At 41.7% G+C, this 13165-nt stretch overlaps 1 protein-coding gene and 1 pseudogene across 1 annotated transcript in view; one reads left to right on the top strand and one right to left on the bottom strand.

The window, feature by feature from the left end:
• Positions 1-13165, bottom strand: part of ROR1 (receptor tyrosine kinase like orphan receptor 1) — a 402963-nt gene that overhangs the window by 367173 nt on the left and 22625 nt on the right. The gene's annotated exons all lie outside the window — the stretch shown is intronic.
• Positions 6240-6646, top strand: LOC109266738 (60S ribosomal protein L27-like; annotated as a pseudogene).

Genomic DNA, 13165 nt, shown 5'->3' on the forward strand with positions numbered 1-13165 from the left:
TCTTTGGCACTGAAATAAAGCGATTTCAGCTCCAGGCACCTCCCGCTATGCTTCTGGAAAACTTTCTGTCTTGTTTTCCCCTTTGCTCCCGATACTTATTATAAACACTCTATATGGCATTCATCCACGGTAGAGTACTCATGAGTTTGCCTCTCCTTCTCCTTCTTGATGGCAGACCTTATTTCTAGATCCCCAGTACCCAGCTTGGCTGGTGCACAGAAGTGCTTATTAAGTGTCTGCTGAATGTTTCTGACTGCCCCGATACTACCTTTCCAGCTCACCTGAAGACTCTGGGATGGCTATACCTCACCTGGGACTGGCTATGGCCCCAAAGAAGTATTTAAGACGCTGAATGTAGCAGGTGGCCTCAGCATCAATATCCCTTTGTAGTCAGTTCCAGGTGGCCATGAATCAAGTTGTATGACAAGATGACTACATCTAGCCCCAGGGTCCCTACTGATAATTACCTATATTCTTTTGAAGACCTCTTATCTTTCCAAAATCTGGTTCATCTGGGATAAAAACTGTATCTCTTCTTCAAATTAGGTGGCTTACAGTCTTTTTTTAATTTAAAAAATGTAAAGCCCTGTAACTCTAAAGAATATAAGTCAAAGCTAATCTTGTGACTGAAAGGTAGTATATAGATTAATTCACTCATTCCTCCCCTCTCCTGCCCCCTTTCCTGCCCTCTTCAACTACAGAGATTAGAAAATGAAACTCAAATTCACAGCCTCATATGCAGCTAGAGAGACACATCTGACATAGTTCCGGCCAGTGAAATGTAGATGAAAGTTACTTGAGAGACTTTTTTTCCCCCAGTATAAATGTGTGCACTGTCTGCTGCTAAAACTATAAGACAATAGGGCAAGGCAGATGTTCATTCATTCATTCAATGGACATTTACTAAATAGCGAATTACTGGATTAATCAGAATACAAACTATTCATTAGTGAATTAACTAGAATACAAACTAGGCTGCTGTAACAAGAAACCCCAAGTTACAAAACAAGCTTAAACAAGATACAAATTTATTTGTCTCTCACATCTACATTCTCTTCCAGATAAAAAGCACAAAGATTCAGTCCAGGCCTAACATGACAGGTCAGTGGTGATGAGGACCCACGACCTTTCCATCTCATTGCTCTGCCATTCTGAAAGTGTTACCTTTATTCATATAGTTGAAGTTGGCCCACATGCACTCCAGCCCAAGAAGGAGAAAAAAGGGAAAGAGATAGCCCGCTCCTTTCCTTCCAAGAGCAGAACTTGGAAAATAAATACATTTCTGCTGTTCACATCCCTTTAGCCAGAACCTGATCATATGACCATATTCAGCTACAAGAAAGGCTGGGAAATGTGCCCAGTGAAAGCCCCTATTACTATAAAAGAAGGAGAAGGAAAAAGAGGAGGAGGAAGAGGAGGAGGAAGAAGAGGAGGGGGATGAGGAGGATGAAGAGGAGGGGGAGGAGAACAACAAACACCGGGAAGAAAAAGTAGCCAGTCTTCTAGATGTAGGGCACTATGCTGGGTATTAGGGATAGAGATGAATAAGTCCTAGTCCTTCCTCGCAAGGAGGTAAGAGTTATTAGCACAAATTGAAAAGTGTGCAAGCATCTTTGTATCACCAGAGACCAGCCCAGAGCCCTGTACCCTATTGATGTCAAGCAAATGTTTGTTGATGCCAATCAGTAGGGAGAGTAACTACTCCCCCTAGAACCAATATGTGCCCACTACTGAACTGGGACTTAGGAAGCAACTGTGGATATGGCAGCATTCCTGCCCTCAGGAGTGCCCAGTCTATTCAGGAGACAAGAGGGCACATACAAATGGAAAGATGATGCAGTGAGGAATTGCAAAGCCCAGTGCCAAGTGAGGGAAAGCTCTCTGAAACCAGGGACAGTCACCAATGGCTCTGGATGGGGAAGAATGATATCAGGTGACTCAGGACAGATCTTAGATGAAAGGTTGGGATAGGTAAAGGCAGGGTAACTAGAGGCCAATGCAGGCACCAGCTCAGCATGTGAGAGAGCCCTGCCAAGTAAGCCCAGCTGGGTGGAGGGAGATATTGCCCTCCTCTCTCATCGGGCAGAAATTGTCCTAGATGATCCCAGCACACAGCTGCTGCTCCTCCCACCCCCAAGAGAGACAGGCATTGAATCCTTATATTCCAAACATAACCCCCCAAGCTCCCAGCTTGCCCATCATTAATGATTTCATGGTCCCAGTTAAAACGGTATTTCCCTAAAGCAATTTTCCCAGAAGTGGCAGAAGGGGAGAGATTAGCTACAGTTGCCATGGTGAATCTCAGAAGACCATCTGTCCTGGATGGTTTAGACTTTCACCTCCCTCAAGGTTATTTCTTAAGGTCAGATGCTCTCAAAAGTCACTCCCAGTTGTAAAATTCTGAGAATCTAAATTGGAATCCTGAGATCTGAAACTTCCTAGGATAAAAGGGAAAAGCACCTTGATCAAATGAAAAAGGAATCATTTACGAAAAGGACCCAGTACAGTGCCTGACAAATAATAGTGCCTCTTTAAAGACTTGTTATTGTTATTTTTAGATTATTTTTGGTAGTATTAGTTTGTTGTTTCTTTATCAATATCCATACTCCACCTCAACCCAGAGAGAATTCCATGTGGCTTATGCTACACTGAACGACATAATAACAAGTATTTTAAAGTCAGAGTCAATGAGTCTGTCAACAAGACAAGGAAAGAAAACGGGAGAAAACATAGTACAAAGATAGAAAGGTCACAATATCCTAACCCTGAGTTATAAATTTTCTCTGAGCTTCCTTTAAGCCAACAAAAAAAGAAAAATTAAGTTATTTACAAAATTTATACCATATGAAAAACACATAAGGCTGATAACAAAACCCTAAGAACTCAGTTCAAAGCTTTGCTGAGCCATATACTAGTTGCAGAGAATTTAACCCAGGTATGTAAAAGTTAAGAGAAAGTCAGCAGGCAGGAAGCAGGGAGGTCTGTGGATAATAAAATGAGGAATTACTGGACTAAACAAAGTCAAACAATTTTCTTGGTTGCAGGGCTTTGCAGAACCATTAATACATTCATTATAAATCTCCAAAGGGCAACACAATTTGCCTTACTTATATAGCCAAGGAGCATGTGTTTTAGTGGAGAGTCTTACACTCTGAGAAATGCCCCTATGGATGAACAAACAGATAATCACTACTATAATTTTATTATTATCATTATAAGACAACTCAGACTACTTACCAAGGAGCACCTTTTTGCTTTTTCTTTAAAGAACAAGAACAAGGTTCTGCATTTCCCCATCTTTCTCTCTTAATTTGGCTTGGTAGTTTCATTCTAGATAATGCATTACTTGCAATTGTCAATAACTGCACTGGAGAGCATCTTAGACTTTGCAGTGGACCTGCCCCCTTCCTCATTCTGTCATCTACACATATCAGGAGATAGGAAGGATCTATATTCTCATCTCCGTCTTAAAAGAATGGAAAAAAAAATCCCACAAAAACTGAGCTTCAAGGTCACACTTAGTCAATGACCGAGCTGGTCCTAAGCACGGGCTTTCCAACTCTGGGCTACCACTGTGACAGAGCCTGTCCTCCTCCCTCTTGGGTCCTTCCCCTCCCCATCAGATGCTACTTTTATCTTCTTGTGTGTCTGCAGGTGGGTGGCAATGCTGCTGACTCCTTTCTGGCTCAGTTTGGGCCTTTCTCTTTCATCCATTAATTAAATCATGCACTTTTCTTATAGGGGAGCAGAATCTTCAAAAGAGGAAAAAGAACCCTCCCTTTCAGAACATTCAGGGATTAAAGTTCATCTGGCTATGGAATGCTCACCAGGGACTAAACGCATTACTGAGAGGCAAGTGCTGAAAGCCAGTGACACATTAATATGAAAATGTGGAGAGAGAGTTCAGGCTGCCAAAACGCTGTCTCCAGCATTCTCAAGGTGGGGTCAAACAGCAGAATGGCACCTCAGGGGACATTCAGGTTTAGAGACTGGTCAGGGTGCCTTAGGATGAGTACTCAGTGGTAGCACTGTCCACCGCAGTGACCTTGAGACAGCCCAGAACAAGAGCGCCCTTGGGAGTGATCAGCATGGGGGGTGCCTCCTTACATGGGGAGAGTGTGCAGCCTGGCCACGACCATGCCCCCCTGCATTGACATGAATCCAGCACCAAGTGCACAGAAAGGACAGTCCTGAACAAAGGTCTATGTACTTCGTCTTTATTTATTCAGCTTCACCAGGGTTCCTCACTAGGAATTCTAGGCAAGAGGCTTTCCAAATAATAGAACAACTGTTCAAACACCAAACTTTTTTTTAAATTTGAAATAATCATAGATTCAGAGGAAGTTGCAAAAATAGTACAGAGAGGTCTCACGTACTCTTTCCCCAATATTTCCCCAGTGTGACATCTTACATAACTACAATACAACAGAAAAATCAGGAAATTGACTTTGGTACATCCAGAGGCCTTACTCAGATTTTACCTATCTTACATGCACACATTTGTGTGGTGCATGTATGGTCTGTGCAGTTTTACCACATGTAGATTTACATAACCACCATCATAATCACGATACAAAACTGTTCCATCACCACAGGGTCCCCCGTGCTACCATTTTATAGTCACAGCCCTCCCCTACCCAAAGATTCCCCCCACCCAGTCCCTAACACCTGGCAACCATTAATCTTTCTCCGTCCCTATATTTTTATTTTTTAAATGTTATATAAATGTATTTTTTGAGATCAGTTGTTCAGGCTACATAATTCCCATGGGATCCCTCCAAGTTGACAGAAGTAGCAATCATTCATTTCTTCTACTGCTAAGCAATATTCCTGGTATGGACGTACCACAGCTTGTTTCACCATTAAAGGACATTTGGATTATTTCCAATTTTGTGTGGACATAAGTTTTGATATCTCTGGAACAAAGGTACAGGAGTACAACTGCTGGGTCATATGTCACTTTTTTTTTTTTTTTTTCAAAAACTAGTTTGATGTACCATATGGTTTCACTCATCTGTGGATTTTAAGCAACAAAACATTTTGATTAACATCTGGGAGGGAGCAGGAGAAGAGAAGAGAGGGAAACAAATCAGATGAGACTCTTAAGGATAGAGAACAAACTGAGGGTTAATGGAGGGAGATGGGTGGGGAATGGGTACTAAGGAGGGCACTTGTTATGATGAGCACTGGGTGTTGTATGTAAGTGATGAAACCTGAAATCCTGCACTGTATATTAACTGACTAAAATTTAAATTGAAAAAAAAATTTGATGGACTTTTCTAAAAATATATATTTCACATAGAACTCTGCACTGTTAATCACAGTATGATGTAAATCATTTAATCTCATTTTTAATTACTTGGAGCCATGTTGTGAGCAACTGAAATCTACAAAACTATCTGTCTCTAAATTAAATTGTCCCCACGATATGAGGGTTTTGATGTCAAAGTGCTCCCATTCCTGCATTTGTTACAATTATTTTCCTCAAAGTTTCCAGGTGTGCTGCTCATGTATGTGCCTATTGAACACCTGAAATGTGGCAAGTCCAAACTGAGCTGTGCTATAAATGTAAAACACACACCTGATTTTGAAGACTTAGTTTAAAAAGAAGAATGTGAGGGGCACCTGATTGGCTCAGGTGGCTAAGGGTCCGACTCTTGGTTTCAGCTCAGGTCATAATCTCACAGTCCGTGGGTTCAAACCCTGCATTGGGCTCTGTGCTAACAGCATGGAGCCTGCTTGGGATTCTCTCTCTCCCTCTCTCTCTCTCTACCCCTTCCCTGCTTGCTTATCCTCTCTCTCTCTCTCTCTCTCTCTCAAAATAAATAAACATTTTAAAAAATGGAAGAATGTAAAATATCTCATTAGTAATTTTTATACTGATTACATGTTGAAATGATATTTTGGATATCTTGTATTAAAGAAAATATATTATAAAATCAATTTCATTTGTTCCCTTTTATCTTTTTAATGTAGCTACTAGAAACTTTAAAATTACATATTTGGCTCACCTTGTAATTTTATTGGGCAGCACTGGTCCAGAGGAGTTTTGTTTGCCCACTATTTGCTTTTATCTAGGTTGCTAGAGGTAATTATTATCTAACACTGAGATATGTGGTATGTTACTATCACTGATATACTCTGTAGCATCAACATAATGTTGTAAGAAAATGGTAATTATCTAAAGCCAGAGTCCCATCACTGCTTTCAAAACTGCATGAAAAGAGGCTAGTGTCGAGATGGGCAAATTCATGAAACCGGGGAAGGTGGTGCTGGTCCTGGTCAGACGCTACTCTGGACACAAGATCGTCCCTACAGCCTTGCTCTGGTGGCTGGAATTGACCGCTCTCCCCACAAAGTGACAGCTGCCATGAGCAAGAAGAAAATCGCCAAAAGGTCAAAGATCAAGTCTTTTATGAAAGTTTATAACTACAATCATCTCGTACCCACAAGGTACTCTATGGATATCACCTTGGACAAAGCTGTCATCAACAAGGATGTCTTCAGAGACCCTGCTTGTAAACACAAGGCATGACGAGAGGCCAAGGTCAAGTTCGAGGAGAGGTACAAGACCAGCAAGAACAAATGGTTCTTCCAGCAGTTGCGGTTTTAAATGTTTTGTTTCAGTCATTAAAAATACAAAACAAACAAACAAACAAACAAACAAAAAACTGCATGAAAAGAGGCAGTAGAGAAGAATAAACATCTGGCATATAACTCTGAAAAATCAGAACTTTATTCCCAACCCATCCTCAAAAAAAAAAAATATTTACTCATGTTCACACATTTCAACTTGTATAAACCTCCCTTTTCTTGTCTTGCCTATTTCCCAAAAGTGTTGTGAAACTTAAGTGGGAGAATACATTTGAAAGTGCCTCAATAGCTCTAAATAGCATGCCCAAAAACAGAAATGTAGAAGTCTGTACACAACCTGCACACAACTGACTCACCAGATTAGTCAACACTTCCCAGGATCCCCTCTGTGAAGCCTCTGCCACTGTCTATGGCACTCCCAGACAAGCCTCGTACTTCTGCCCCCACCTTATCCTCACCCACTCTCGAACTTTATTCCAACAAGAATCAGTAGAGTGTGGTCCCAAAGCTCATTACACAGGTTTATTTGGGTTGGGTTTTTGGTTTTTTGGTTTTTTTGTAATTATGACTTTAACTGTACAAGATATAAATTCATGAAACGAGTATGAAAAGTGGTTGGGTGCCTGGGTGGCTCAGTCAGTTGAGCATCTGACTCTTGATTTTGGCCCAGGTCATTGAGCCCCAAGTCAGGCTCCATGCTGAGTGTGGGGTCTGCTTAAGGTTCTCAATCTCTCTCTCTCTCTCTCTCTCTCTCTCTCTCTCTGCACCTCCTGTTCTCTCTCTCTCTCTCTCTCTCTCTCTCAAAATAAATAAACTAAAAAAAAAAGTAAGTGATTCAATATTTTAAAAATAGATGATGGGGAGGAGCCCCTGAGTGGCTCAGTCAGTTAAGCGCCTGACTTCGGCTCAGGTCATGATCTCACAGTTTGTGAGTTCGAGCCCGCGTCGGGTTCTGTGCTGATAACTCAGAGCCTGGAGCCTGCTTTGGATTCTGTGTCTCCCTCTGTCTGCCCCTCTGCTGCTTGCACTCTGTCTCTACATTGTCTCAAAAATAAATAAACATTAAAAAAAAAATTTTAAATAAATAAATAAAAATAGATGATGGGGGCACCTAGGTGGCTCAGTTAAGTGTCTGACTTCAGCTCAGTTCATGATCTTGCAGTTCGTGAGTTCGAGCCCCGCATTGGGCTCTGTGCTGACAGCTCAGAGCCTGGAGCCCGTTTCAGATTCTGTGTCTTGGCTTCTGTCTGCCCCTCCCCCATTTCGTGCTCTGTCTCTCTCTCAAAACTAAACATTAAAAAAAAATTTTAATAAAAAAATGATGGCCATAAATAGAACCACATAACACATGTATCCATGTTAAGAATAGAAAATACAAAAACAGGTTAAAAAAGGGGGGGGGGGCACTTCAGAAGCTAATGATTCTTTAAGGCCAGTTATTAATTCATACAAAAGACAAATGCAAAATTACAACATTTTAGTAATGAAAGCACAGCAATTCTCCCATCATAATATATAGTTGAACTGTCTGCACTGGGGCTCAGATAAAATAAAAATAATATCAGCAACAACTAAAACGTATTTATTAAATTTCTACTATATGTTAAGAGCATTACATTATTTCATTTAATGCATACACACAAAACCAGCAAAACACTCAACATATACATTTTATAGATGAAAAACTCTTAAGACTAAAAAAGGCCAGGTAATAACTCCATGGTGGCAGTTCTGGGATTCAAGGCAGTTCCGGAACAAGAGTCATGCTACATCCTAGAATGACAAAAATTTGGACTATCAAGCCTCAAGGATGAGACTTTCTCATCAGAGCAGAGCATCTCAAACATTAGTGTGCAAATGAATCATCTGTGAATCTTGGTAAAATGCAGAGTCTGATTCAATAAGTCTGGAAGGCTTAGACCACACTCTGAGCAGCAAGGTCCTGACCTAGAGTATACCCGCTCATTGTCCTTCTCAGAGGGCCCAGTTTTCCTCCAGGTGGCAGACATCATTCAGAACATCATAACCCTCTGTGCTTCCCCAGCTCTTGGTCCTCACCTGCTTCTTATACCCAGGACAGGTGTATGTGGGTCAGAGGTCCAGGCATTCCATGGATAGACAGGCTCAGCAGCACTGAGAAGAACAAGAGAAAGACCCATACCTCTTGGAGCTTTTAACCTTAAATCTAGAGCCTACTCCTGAAAATATGCCAGTTTAGTAAGTTCACAAACAAATGATAATTTCATAGGTAACAGAGCATAACATCATAAAGGAGTTGCCAATGGTTCGGAATATCTTAAAGAAGTTAACACTCTTTGCATTTTCAACCTCAATGTGGAGAAACATTGAAGCAAACGTGGACCCAGAGTAGCCCCCAGACCCATTCCTTCTAATGTCAAACCTTGTCTGTCTGCACAGCATCCCTGTCTTTGAGTCTGGCTGCCTGCCCATCTCCTGGGCTGAGAAAAGGAAAATACTCATGATCCTGCCTTCATTCCAAGGGGAAATGCTAGCTTCTGCTTTTAATTAGGTATTTTATACTGACTTTCTTCTTTGACTATAAAAGATATTCAACTGCATATTTTCTAAATGATCTATACAGATCTAATTAACAATGTTTTTCAAGTAAAAAGTCAGTTCCGACTGTCTCCCATGTCTGCCATAAAAATTTGAGCTTTCTAATATTCATTGATTTGACAAATATTTAATGAATACCTCTTATTTGTGCCAGGCTCACTGGCTGGGCACTGAAGCTAGGAAGGAGAATTAAATACCATTCCTCCCCACCCAGAGCTCACAGTCCAGAGGGGAGGCAAACATGTAAACAAACAATCCCAATAGAAAGTGACAGTCACTGTATGGGGGGGGGGGGGGGACAGGAAAGGAAGGATGGCTGTTTTTAACTCCTGCTGATTCAAATGCAAAATCATAATCCGTTTCCAGTCTGAAGGGGCTAAGAGGTATAAACAGATGGGAAACCAGCAAAGTTGCACTATATTCCTGAAGTACATTGTGGTTAGCAGTCAACAACCACACACACACTGTATGCCAGGTGCTCACCTGGGCCGTCAAGGGGTGACACAGAGTTCCACTGCCAAGGAGATCCCAGTGCCCTTGGGAAATAAGATACAGAAAGAGCAAAAACAGCAACCGCAACTAGCATTCTACTAGTTTTTTAAACACTACTGGGAAAAGTTAAGCAATGTAGACTGTGGCTAGGAGCTTTGATCCTCCATGACCAGGGGCAATGGGGAGCCACTAAAGATTTTTTTGAGGAGGGGAAATGACACAATGAAAGCTGCTTGTATATCATTCATATAATCTTATAATTTAATAACAAGAAAAACTACTCTTTACTGACCACTTATTATGAGCCAGTCACTATTATTTTCAGGGCTTTACAAGTATTACCTCTCATTTTCCTAACAACTCTCCAAGGTAGACATGATCATCCCCTTTCTAGAGACGAAGCAACTGAGATTCAGAAATATTAAGTAAGTGTGTGTAGATCACATGATGGATTAAGTGATGGATCTGGGAGAGTTAATCCAGCTAGTTGGATTAATATGAGGAAGAGATTACCAGCAAGGAAATTAGTAGAAGGTGTCTGGATCATCCAGATGAGAGGTAGGGTGATGGCACAAAAAACAGACCAGGTTATAATGCAGCTCAACCACAAAGGGGTTCATCTACTTTTTCGAAGTTATCTAGTGATGGTTCACCACAGGGCAGCAATAAAGTCAACAACCACACCATGTTAAGGACCTACTATGTGTTGGGTACTATGTATGAGTGGGGTTAGGGATGGAAATTAGAATGGAAGGAGTGATTGTCTATCATCAGGCAAAGAAATAGGACAGTGAGAGATCCTCCCTTCTCTCCTTCCTGTGAAAGCTGACGGCAGGCTGCTGGTTTTAGTCCATACACAATACTGGAAATCACCACAAGGGGTCAGGCCTGTGGTGGCTGCCTCCTCCTCCCCTTCCTCTTTCTCCTCCTCCTCCTTTCCTCCTTCTTCTCTTCCTTCTCCTTCTCCTCCTTCTCCTTGGCCCAAAAGGCTACAGTCCCCACTGACTTGTTCCTCAAGGGATCTTGGTCCTGATTCTGAATTATTCTAACAAAGACCAGCTACATAATTCACAGGGCCCAGCGCAAAATAAAAATGCAGGTCCCTTTGTTCAAAATAATATTAAAATTTTCAGGACAGCAATAGCAGAGTATTAAGTCCACAGCTGAGGCTGAAGCAGGGGCCCTGTTCAGCTGCAAAGGTTGCACACCCATGAAGCTGGCCCTGATTCTAACCCAGGTCCTACTTCCCTGGATTGGTAACAGCTATATGTGGCACAGAAAGGTGGCTGACTGCTTCCTGGAGAATAATTCTCCTCTTCTTATTTTCTTTTTTTTTTTTTTTTTAATTTTTTTTTAACGTTCATTTATTTTGAGACAGAGAGAGACAGAGCATGAACGGGGGAGGGGCAGAGAGAGAGGGAGACACAGAACTGGAAGCAGGCTCCAGGCTCTGAGCCATCAGCCCAGAACCCGATGCGGGGCTCGAACTCACGGAACGTGAGATCATGACCTGAGCTGAAGTCAGACGCTTAACCAACTGAGCCACCCAGGCACCCCTCCTCTTCTTATTTTCTGAGGATAGGGCAATCTATGGCCCAGGAGACAGCTTCTCAGTTCAACGACAGTAAGTTGTGGGCTTGTAACAGAGATGAAGCTGTCCCAACAGTCAATGTGAACTTTCTCCCTTTCCATTACATGGTTTCCAATGATTGTGTGGTTCTGTATTTGGTGACAAGGAACTTGGTGGTCTGCCCTTTTAGAGGCTATCTTTAAGATTGAGAACATGACCAGAGTCAGGGGTTTGGAGGAGAGTCAAGGCTACAGTCATTCCAATTTTTAAAAACACAAAACCGGATGCGGCACCTGGGTGGCTCAGTCAGTTAAGCATCCAACTTCAGCTTAGGTCATGATCTCGAGCTCCGTGAGTTTGAGCCCCATGTCATGCTCTGTGCTGACAGATCAGAGCCTAAAGCCTGCTTCGGATTCTGTGTCTCCCTCTCCCCTGCTTTCACTCTGTCTCTCTTCTCTCTTAAAAATGAACACTAAAAAAGTTTTTTTTTAAAAAAAACACAAAACTGGGTCACCTGGCTGGCTCAGTCAGTTGAGGATCTGACTCTTGACTTCAGCTCAGGTCATGATCCCAGGCCCCACATCAGGCTCTGTACTGAGTATGGAGCCTGCTTAAGATTCTCTCTCTCAGGATGCCTGGGTGGCTTAGCCGGTTAAGCATCTGACTTTTGACTTCAACTCAGGTCATGATCTCAAGGTTTGTGAGCTGAAGACCTGCATCTAGCTCTGTGCTGAAAGTGTGGAGCCTGCTTGGGATTCTCTCTCTCCCTCTCTCTCTCTGCCCCTCCCCCATGCTCTCTTGCTCTCTCTTTCTCTCTCCTCTCAAAATAAATAAATGAAAAAATATATATTCTCTCTTACTCTTCCCCTCTCTCCCGCTTGCACGTGCTCTCTCTCTAAAAAAAAATGAAATGAAATGAAATAAATAAAAATTTAAAAAATAAAAACACAAAACTGTTCCTAAATTTAATATGCAAAGCTTGGTAAAAAAAATGATAATAAAAAAATAATTATAATAATAATTTGACTGCTTATAACTATTAGTGACTATGCTAAATCCTTTTAAAAGATATATAAATCTTTACAAATCCTGAGATTATCGGAAACCATGTTCATTTGTTTTCACAAAAGGGCTTGCTTCACTCAGCCACTCCTCTTATGAAAATATATACTATAAGGAGCCGAATTTCAGGTGGAGGAAGACCAAAACAAGCAAACAAACCCAACTAATTGTTTGACCTTAGATAAGTCCCTTTCCCTTGCTAGGCCAGGTATGCTCCCCTGTAAATGCAATGATTGGCCCAGAAGCAACTCTGGCAGTCTATGATTCCCACAGGAGGAATCCAGGAAAACTAACAATGATCCCGCATGTGGTCCCCTGAGGCACAGGATGGACAAACCACGAAGTCTGGCACAGCAGATAGAGAACCGGCCGACAGCCAGGGCACCTATGTTCTAGTCCTGGACCCACCAACCACTCCCTCAAGGTATGACTCAGAGCAAGTCACTTCCCTGCTAGGAGCCTCAGTTTCCATAACTATAAATTGACTAGCAGATACCTAAGGTCCTTCCCCATAAGACACGGTGCCTGGTAAATAGTAGAAAGTTCTCAGTATTTGTTAGTTATTGTCATCAGTATCATTAATAATTATTACCCTCTATCCCAATGGTTCCCAATGGTTTCAAGTAAGAAGATGCCGTTTATAACAAAAATGATGTAGACCTCCCCCCATCGAAAAGGTTTAACATTTAACATCAATTAACCAGGAAAATATAGAATATCAAAAAGTCACTCTGAATTTTCATTCAGTCTATCAAAACAACATTCATATATATTTGAAAAATACAGAGGCTCCTGAGTGGCTCAGTGGTTGAGCACCTGACTTTGGTTCAGGTCATGATCTTGTGATTCACAAGCTTGAGCCCCACATTG

Source organism: Panthera pardus, unplaced genomic scaffold, assembly GCF_024362965.1.
Source record: "Panthera pardus isolate Hobbes unplaced genomic scaffold, ASM2436296v1 HiC_scaffold_11, whole genome shotgun sequence".
NCBI classification, from domain to species: Eukaryota; Metazoa; Chordata; class Mammalia; order Carnivora; family Felidae; genus Panthera; species Panthera pardus.